This window comes from Orycteropus afer, unplaced genomic scaffold (assembly GCF_000298275.1).
Source record: "Orycteropus afer afer isolate SDZICR_OR568_19922 unplaced genomic scaffold, OryAfe1.0 scaffold00064, whole genome shotgun sequence".
NCBI classification, from domain to species: Eukaryota; Metazoa; Chordata; class Mammalia; order Tubulidentata; family Orycteropodidae; genus Orycteropus; species Orycteropus afer.
The window spans coordinates 7,195,712-7,202,564 of NW_006921651.1; positions in this window are offsets into that span (position 1 = coordinate 7,195,712).

The window sequence follows — 6,853 nt, forward strand, 5'->3', positions numbered from 1 at the left end:
CTGACCAAGCCATGGTATTTTCAATAGCCTCATATGCATATGAGAGCAGGACAGTAAATAAAGAGGACCACAGAAGAATTAATGCATTTGAGTCATGGTGTTGGCAAAGAATACTGAATGTACCATGAACTGCTAGAACAAACAAATCTGTCTTGGAGGACAAATCCATACAGCTGGAATGCCTCTTAGAAGCGAGAATGGCCAGACTTCATCTTTCATACTTCGGTCATGCTGTCAGAAGAAACCAATTCCTGGATAAGAATATCATGCTTGGTAAAGAAGAGGGTCAGCAAAAAAGGGGAAGTCCCTCAACAAGATGGATTGACACAGTGGCTGTGAGGATGGGCTCAAGCATGGCAATGATTTTGAGGAAGGCAGGACTGGGCAGTGTTTCATTCCGTTGTACACATGGTTGCTATGAATCAGAACTGATTCAATGGTACCTAACAACAAAAGAAAACATTAAAAACTATAAATATGATGTAATGAAACAATTAATCCCAAATTTCCCAAGCAAAGATAATCTGGACATTTTTATATTTTTAAAATAAAAAAATCTTTTTAGAGTATATGTTGTTGTTGTTATGTGCCATCGAGTCAGACCTGACTCATAGCAACCCCTCCTTGGGTTCCGAGACAGTATCACTATGGAAGCAGATCGCCCCATCTTCCTTCCGAGGAGTGGCTGGTGGGTTTGAATCGCCCGCCTTCTGGTTAGCAGTCAAGTGCCTTAAGCATTACACTACCAGAGTATATAGCAACAAAAAAGATATATCCACCCAACTCACCCACTGCCATCGACTCACAGCCACCCCCATTGGATTTCCAAGGCAATGAATCTTACTGAAGTAGATTGCCTTCTGCAGCTGGTGGATTTGAACCGCCAAACTTCTGGTTAGTGGTCAAATGCCTTAGGCATTGTGCCACCAGAATTCCTTACAAAAGGATATACAGATACATACAGATAATTAAATTAACACTAAAGAAAATATTAAAAATTAGTGTTAACTTAAATTATCTGTACATATAAAAAGATACACCCTCCCCCCCAAAAAAAATCTGGACTCATAGAGACCCCTCCTTGGGTTTCCGAGGCAGTATCGCTACGAAAGTAGATTGTCCAATCTTTCCTTGGAGGAGTGTCTGTTGGGTTTGAACCACCAGCCTTCTGGTTAGCAGTCAAATGCCTTAGGCACACCACACCAGAGCTCCCAAAAGGATATACAGATAATTAAATTAACACTAATTTTTAATGTTTTCTTTTACTGTAAAGCATAACCAAAAACCAAATCCATTGCTATCAAGGGGATTGCAACTCATAGGAATCTTATAGGATAGAGTGGAACTGCCCCATAGGGTTTCCAAAGCTGTAATCTTTATGGAAGCAGACTGCCACATCTTTCTCCTGCAGAGCAGTTGGTGGGTTCAAAACATGTACTTTTCAGTTAGCAACCGCACACTAAACCACTGTGCCACCAGGGCTCCTTGTTATAAACCTCCTTTCCCTTTAATTACTAAAATCTGATATATAGTGAAATTCTTCTGGAACTGCAAATAATAGATATAAATAATGAGTTAACTCATGGAGTTAGGTCTTAAAGCTACCCAGAAGAGTCAACTGCTATAAGTTTCATGTAGTTTTAAAACAGCACATTCTTTTAAAAATAGTAAAAGTTATCAATGGCACAAAAAAAAAACCATTAAAAAAAATAATAACTCACTGCTGTACAATTGGATTTGACTCATAGCGACCCCTCCTTGGGTTTCCGAGGCGGTATCTTTACAGAAGTAGATTGTCCAATCTTCTTTCTGAGGAGTGGCTGGTGAGTTTGAACCTTCAGCCTTCTGGTTAGCAGTCAAAGTAAATTCAAAAGATAAGTTTTTAACTTTTGATAAAGGAGTGAGTGGGATGAATTGCTTGTTCAATGTTTTTTGGAGAGCAGGATATCAGCATAGAAAAGAAGTAACTGATTTGGTCCTTTACTTCACATCACCCCACAAAATAAATTCTTGATAGGTCTTAAAACAGCAGAATCCATGAGCATAAAGTTATGAAGTGGAGGAGCAAATGCTCTCCTAAGTCCTGTGGTAACTAACTAACTAACTTTTTCAATTTGCAAAAGGGAACTTTATAAAACAAGTTTTACAACGAAAGCACTAAACAGGAACTATATCTGACAAGAACAAGATAACTGTCAAGGATCACATAGAATAGACACAGGTTTACTAGCAATTAAATACAAGCAAATTAATCAAAATTTGTGGAAGTCAACATGAGAATGTAATTAATGCATTTTAATTAATGCAATTTAATAAACTGAACATGTAAAAAGAAAAATGTTGGCATGGCTTTTTCTTTGTGATACGTATATATATGAATTAAAAGAAAATATGTGAAGATGTCAAATGGTGTAGAATAATGGCTCCCTGAAAATATCATCAAAATACCTGTTGATCAGACAAAGCTGAGTTTATTCTTATTATGGTAAGGGAAAGCACTGTCATGACAAATGTTGGCCTTTTCACGACGAAGTTGTTTAAGCTCATTATACCAAATGTATTCTGATCATCTATGATTGGACTATCTACAGAGTTTTTGTAAACTGAGAACATGAAAATGTCCTAATTAGTGGGACTAAGAAAATTTTCTGAACAAATATCTATAAGCCTACTGCGAGACAGTAAAATACCTATGTTTCTGTGTGTTTACATAAGTTCACAAATGTCTACAAATTTTGGGAAAGTGCTTTTAATTAGCTGTTGTTGTTGTTTGCCGTCAAGTCAGACCTGATTCATAGCGACCCCTCCTTGGGTTTCTGAGGCAGTATCACTACAGAAGTAGATTGCCCAACCTTCCTTCCGAGGAGTGGCTGGTGGGTTTGAGCCGCCAATCTTCTGGTTAGCAGTCAAGTGCCTTGGGCACTACACTATAAGAGCTCCTATGGGAGCTCTGGTAGCATAGTGGCTAAAGCACTTGACTGCTAACCAGAAGGCTGGTGGTTCAAACCCACCAGCCACTCCTCGGAAGGAAGGTTGGGCAATCCTACTTCTGTAGTGATACTGCCTCGGAAACCCAAGGAGGGGTCGCTATGAGTCGGGGCCGACTCGATGGCACATAACAACAACAACAACATTTTAATTAGCAGTTGGTGCTTTTTCTTCTTATTTAGGGCTGTATCAGAGAGAAATTGCCAAGTGGTAATTTGCAAAAGGAGCTTGAAGTTTATTTAAAGTAAGTATCTATAATTTCAATTTTTAAGTTCTTTAACTGTGGAGGTTTCCATTCATAAAGCAAAAAGTACAGTATTGGGTATATGGATATGGGCTAATAAATAAGTGAAATGTGTTATTCTCATAATCTTAAACTTTAGTTTGGGGTCTGACTCTACATGAGACAGACAAATGTATGTATGGTTTATCTAAGAGAAGGAGAAAAATATTGTCCCTCTTTGACCTATTAAGAAGGGAAGGGCCATCTCTTTGATAACTTGTGAGTGGACCCTTGTGAATGTCTTGGAAGATTTCCAAACAGGATGACTTATTTATAGGTGCTCTTATCTCCACAGAAACTATAATTGACATTTAGGTAATTTCCAGGTATAAAGTACATTCTCTAAGATAGATGTCTTTGAACTTGGTTGAACTGACTAGCTTAAGCAAGCTGTAAGACTGTAAGCTGTTAGAGGCCACTGAGTTTAGTCAAACCAAGTGACTTACTAGTAAGACTGTTTTTCTAAAGATAGAACTTCCCTTGGATCTGTTACACTATACACAGCTTTGGAAAGTTCTTAACCCTACTCAGGAAAGTAGCAACTGCTGGAGGAGAGATTGACTCATTCTCCAATCATTGATATTGTTTTTGTGGTGAGTTACCATTGAACCAGCTCAGACTCGTGGCAATCCCATGTCCAACAGAACAAAACATGGCCTAGTCCTTCCCGCACCACCTCCAGACTCGCTGCTCTGCTCATGTTCATTGTGGCAGCTGCTGTGTATTTTGAGTATCTTCCAACTTTGGGGGCTCATCTTCCAGCACCAAGATGGACAATATTTTGTTGAGATCCATAGGGTTTTCATTAAGAAATTTTCAGAAGTAGATTGCCAGGCCTTTCTTCCTAGTCTGGAAGTTCCACTGAAACCTGCCCACCCTGGGTGAACCTGCTCGTATTTGAAATACCAGTGGCATAGTTTCCAGCATCATAGCAACACACAAGCCACCCCAGTGCGACAAACTGACAGATGGGTGGCAGCCAGTCCTATTAGTATCCGACTCAAGGTGGCTTGAATGATGATATTGATTGGTTCTGGTAACCAAATGCCCGAAGATAGTGAGGTTCTCAGACTGATCTATTCCAGTGGCTCTGCGCCATTTCTAATTGTTTTGACTCTGCTCTCTTGGCGTCAGCTTTACTCACAAATAGGTGATGACATGGTTGCAACAGTTTAAAGACTCATACCCACACATGGAGACAACTCGACAGCACCTAACAACAACAACAGCAACAACCCACACATGATATATAGTAAAACTAAAGGTCATTATCAAAAGGTCTCCCAGGAGTAGAAGTCACCAGCAAACTTGTCCTGGCATCTTACTGGCCCAAATTCCTGAGTCAAGTCCTGATGAGGAATTGATTAATCAGGCCCATCCTGAAGTTGTGGGTGAAGTTAGCCTTCCCTAAAGAACATGGATTGCACGGAGAAAGGGTGATTTCCACAACAAAATCAGGGTTGGAAAAACAAGAAATGAGAGAGGAAGTTTGCACAGGAAATCAAAGATAATCACTAGGAATAAACCCTTAGTTTCCTTTCAGTCCAGACTCAGGATTATGAGAAGCAATGTCTACTACTCATTGCCTTATTATAAACAGGATTTGAAGCACCTTACAAAAATACATAAAATATGGGAGGTCTGGTGGCGTAGTGCCTGAGGCATTTGACTGCTAACCAGAAGGCTGGCAGTTCAAACCCATCAGCCACTCCCTGGAAAGAAGGTTAGGCAATCTACTTCCATAGTGATACCACCTCAGAAACCCAAGGAGGGGTCGCTATGAGTAGGGTTAGACTCAATGGCAGTGAGTTTGGTTTTTAAATTTTTATGACAAAATAAATTATAAGTGAAGAAAAAGAAATAGGGAAAGATTGAAACAAGGGATAAGCCCACTATACACATTTAACATGATCTTATCTACTTGCTACATGTAGGTTGCAAATTTGACTCAGCTTCCTGTTCATGAAAGCAGGGAAACCTAAGCAGTAACTGTATCAGTTAGGCCTCTTTTGGTTGCAAGTGATAGAGAGACCCAAAACCAGCTTATACAATAACAACAAAAATTTATTTGCTCATTTAAAAAGAGAGAGAGAGATGAATGGATCTATCTTTAGGCACAAAAAGGTCCAGAGACTCAATGTCCTCAGGACATTAGCCTCTGTGTTAGCTTCATTCTCAAGTAGGCTCTTCCCACTGGGCGGCAAAGATGGTCACAAAAGCTCTAGACTTGCAATTCTTATGGCCAGTAATTCCGGCAAAAAGCAAGCATCTCCCTCCCAAATCACAATAAATAAATACAGGGACAAAGCATCTCTTCTCTGAGAGCTCTTTAAAAGAATCGTGGGTAGGATTCTGAATAGCCCTGTTTGTGTTATGTTTCTACTCCAGACTAATAGATGTGCATGAAGAAACAAAGCATTCTGCATGGCTAGCTTGGCTCACACGCTTTCTCTTATGGGCGGGGGACATGAGGCTATATGACTGAAATCCCACCAGGACAGCATCCTCTTTCAAGGGCAGCTTCAGAAAGGAATGGATGGAATTAACACTCTTCAGGTGTCTTAATCACAGTTCTTGGAAGCAGGGAACAGAAATTCATTCCAATTAGTCAGTTTATAGAGAGATATGAAAGGAGCTCTGGTGGTGCACTTGTTAAGGCTGCTAACCAAAAGGTTGGTAGTTCAAACTCACCAGTTACTCCATGAAAGAAAGATGGGGCACTTTGCTGCTGTAAACACTTATAGTCTTGGAAACCCAATGGGGGTCACTATGAGTCAGAATCAACTTGATGGCAGTGAGAATTGAGAGATAAGAACCAAATAAAAAAACAAGTAAGAAATGATATCATGCTTCTATATTGTCTTCAACCATGCTGTATCAAACCCCTTCTACATTTTAGTCAGATTCTATATCTTTCTTCTTTGTATTTGCTTTTTTTTTTTTTTTTAACTTGTGTGACTTTTTTTTTTTAAGTATTTTTGGTAAAAAGTGTACACAGCAAAACAGGTTCCCTTTCAGTAATTTCTACACATATTGTTCAGTAATATTAGTTCCATTCACATTGTATCAACATTCTCATTGTTTCCATCCTAGTGGTCCATTCCCATTGCCCTAGTCACACAGCTCTCCAGCATTGGCATCTACACCATAGAGCACTAGTTAACCATCTGGTCTCAACTAGATGGTTTTTTTAAAAGAGCACAGTACTCAAGGGTGATATTCATTACTTTCTCAACTAACATGTTATTTAGGTAAAAGATGACTTGAGGGAATAGTTCAGCTCATGCCTTAAAGAACATCCCAGGGATTAACAGTCTCAAGGGTTCCTGTCTCAGGGATTCCTGTCTCCGTGGTTCCATTAAGTTGGATTTTTAGCGTAGTGCCTAAGGCACTTGACTGCTAACCATAAGGCTGGAGGTTCAAACCCACCAGCCACTCCTCAGAAGGTAGATTGAGTATATGTTGTTGTTGTTATGTGCCATCAAGTCGGACCCAACTCATAGCGACCCCTCCTTGGGTTTCCGAGGCAGTATCACTACAGAAGTAGATTGCCCCATCTTCCTTCCAAGGAGTGGCTGAGTG